At 31.0% G+C, this 3,395-nt stretch overlaps 1 non-coding gene across 1 annotated transcript; it reads left to right on the forward strand.

The window, feature by feature from the left end:
* Positions 1-1,640: 1,640 nt before the first annotated feature.
* LOC115293024 lies at positions 1,641-1,747 on the forward strand. Its single transcript, XR_003909297.1, has one exon. It is a non-coding gene; the product is annotated as a U6 spliceosomal RNA (small nuclear RNA).
* The last annotated feature ends 1,648 nt before the right edge of the window (positions 1,748-3,395 follow it).

Consider the following 3,395-nt stretch of genomic DNA (forward strand, 5'->3'; position numbering starts at 1 on the left):
TATTAACCTCTTATCAGATATGTGGCTTGAAAATATTTTCTCTCACTCCATAGGTTGCCTTTTCATTTTGTTGAGGGTTTCCTTTGCTGTGCAGAAGCTTTTTAGTTTAGAGTAATTAACCTTGTTTACTTTGTTTTTGTTGCCTTTTTTTTTTTTGGTGTCAAATTAAGAAAATCATTGCTAAGATCAATGCTAAAGAGCCTATCACCTATATTTTCTTCTAGTGGTTTTATAGTTTCAGGCCTTACATTCAAGTTTTTAATCTGATTTGAATTGATTTTTGTGTATGTTTAAGATAAAATATGTAATTTGAACTTGTTAGTTTAAACCACTAGATTCCAAATTTTTAATAAATGTATGACTTGGGTAGCTATTAATACTTTTCCTTGCATACAAAACAATTTTTAGACCTGGCGAAGTTCATTCAAACAGAATGCCTTAGAATTCTGCTTCAGAATTGCTCTCATACCATAAACAAAACATCTGACAACTTAACAGTCAGACAAAATATATTAAAGAATCATTTTTCAGACATTGAAAAACAAGTCCCATTGGGCTATAATCCCTGAGAGAAGAGAAACAAACGAACTGAGTCCTACAATACTCTAGCTTATTTTGCTAGTATGTAGTTTTTAGGAGAAAGTCTGGTAGTCTCACAGAGTTGAGGATATAGAATGAAAATAGAGTTTGGAATATCTAGGCAGCAAGAATTTATGATACAGAATTCAAGGGATGAAGGAAGTGCACATAGACAGAACAATGAAGAATTTAAGAAGGATGCCTTCAAGCATGGGTTGAGTATTGATATGTGCATATATTAACAGAGACTCCAATAGTCCAAGCAAAAACTACTGATTATCAATACTACTCAGAGATCACACAAACTGTAAATAATTCATGTAAAATGATCTTGTAATATTAGGAACTTGGGTAGAGTCTTGACAGCTGTGTGAGACCTCAACAGTTGGGGTCACATTATTCCCAGAGATAAAATCTATGTAGGACCTCTCCAAACAAAACTTAATGTTGTGTCTTAATGGATCAAATTCCCACAAGCTACTAATTTATGCATTAGAAGAAAATCTAACATTCTTTGAAAGAATTCAGTAAAATCCAGACACAAACAATTTAAAATTCAAAATTACCCAACATTTAATAAAACATTATCAAACGTGTAAATAAGCAGGGAGATATAAACCAAAGCAGGAAAAAAAATCAAGTAGTAGAAACATACCCTCAAAATAATGGAGATGATGAAATTTATAGGCAAAGTTGTTAAAATAGTTATAAATAACATGAACATGACCTATAACCTAAACATTAATATGAACATGTAAAGAAGAAAGGTGGAGGATATTATAAAGACATAAATGAAATTTGTAGAGTTGAAATGCAATGTCTTAAGTGAAAAACACACAAGATGGAATTAAAAGCAGTTTAGGCATGGAAAAAAAAACTATCAGTGAGCATAAAGATATATTAATAGAAACTATCCAAAATGAAGCCCAGAGAGAAATAAGACTGTAAAGTAAAAATGACCATTATTTGCCATACTATTGAAAAATGTCAAATTGTCTACATGTATAATTGGAGACTCTAATGGAGTGAGGGCAGAAAAATATTTAATGAAATAATGTCCAGGGCTCACTTTGGCAGCACATATACTAAAATTGGAATGATACAGAGAAGATTAGCATGGCCCCTGCACAAAGAAATAAATTCCAAAATAGATGAAAACTAAATTTACAGATTCAATAAGTTCAACAAACCCAACAGTGAAGAAGAAGGAAGGGGAAGGCTAAAACTTGTCTTACAAATGATTAAAAACCAATGATAAACAAAAAATATTAAAAGAAAGAGAAGAAAAAAGACACACTATATATGGAAGAACAAAATAAGAATCTCAACATAGGGTTACACCAAACTAAAAAGGTTCTTTACAACAAAGGATATGATCAATAAAATAAAAATGCAACCTACCTAATGGGAGAAAATATTTGCAATCATATAATTGATAGGAGTTTAATATACAAAATAGATAAAGAACTCATACAACTCAATAGCAAAATAATCATCATTCATCTGATTAAGAAATAAGCAGAGGACCTGAATAGACATTTTTCCAAAGAAGATGTACAGGTCACCAAAAAGTACTTGAAAAGATATTCAACATTACAGATCATCAGAAAAATACAAATCAAAACTACAATGAGATATCATCTCACATCTGTTGGAATGGGCATTATCGAAAAGACAAGAAATAAAAAGTGTTGGTGAGGATGTGGAGAAAAGGCAACACCTGTACACCGCTGAGAGGGTGTAAATTGGTGCAGTCACTATGGAAAACAACATGGAGCATTCTCAAAATATTAAAAATAGAACTGCCACTGCCATTGATCCAGCAATTCCACTTCCCTAAGGAAACAAAAACACTAAGTCAAAAATATACATGCACCCCTGTGTTCATTGCAACATTATTTACAATAGCCAAGGCATGGAAGCCACCTAAGTATCCAGAGGCTGTGCAAACTAACAGACAATGAACAATATCTATAAAGTACTGAAAGACACAAAGAAAAGATACAGAAGTGTCAACTGCAAATTCTATCCCTATCTCAATTATCTTACAAAGACGGAAGGAAAATGAAGACTGTTTCATACTTAGAAGAACAGAGTAATAACTTAAAATTTAAAGTTCTTCACATAGAAAAAAAAAAGATACCAGAGAGAAAGTTGGGTCTACACAAAGAAAACAATAATCTTAGAGATGGAAAATATGCAAGTGTGTATAAAATAACTTTTTTCTCATTTTTATTCTATTTAAAGTATAATTAGCTGCTTAAGTAAATAGTAACAATGCATTGAAGAATTTATAACATATCCAGAACTTAATTATATGACAACCATGGCAGAAATGATGGGAATAGGGAAATAAAGGTGCAGTACTTTTAGGTCCTTATGCTATATATAAACCAATATACTAATATTTGAGGATAGAAAATGATAAATTAAACTTGTATGTTATGAATTCTAGATAAATCATCAAAAAAGATGAATAAAACAAGCCAGTAGTTGATAAATAAGCCAGTAGGGGGTCATAAACAAAATTATAATAATGATTCAGTTAATTCAAAAGAAGTAGAAAAAGTTGAAAATTATTAAAGAATAGATGGGACAAATAGAAATAATAGAAAGATATCTATAATTATCACATGTAATAGAAAAATAAAGCCCATATATATGTTCCCTGTAAGAAACCCTCTTTGACTCAGTTATTCTGGTACAAATCTTGAGATGTGGAAAAATACTGAGTATTGATGAATGGATTCAGTGGCTCAATTTGTTCTCAAGAGATGTTTATGGAATAATTTTTGGGTCTCATTATGTTTAAACTT

This window comes from Suricata suricatta, chromosome 5, assembly GCF_006229205.1.
Source record: "Suricata suricatta isolate VVHF042 chromosome 5, meerkat_22Aug2017_6uvM2_HiC, whole genome shotgun sequence".
NCBI classification, from domain to species: Eukaryota; Metazoa; Chordata; class Mammalia; order Carnivora; family Herpestidae; genus Suricata; species Suricata suricatta.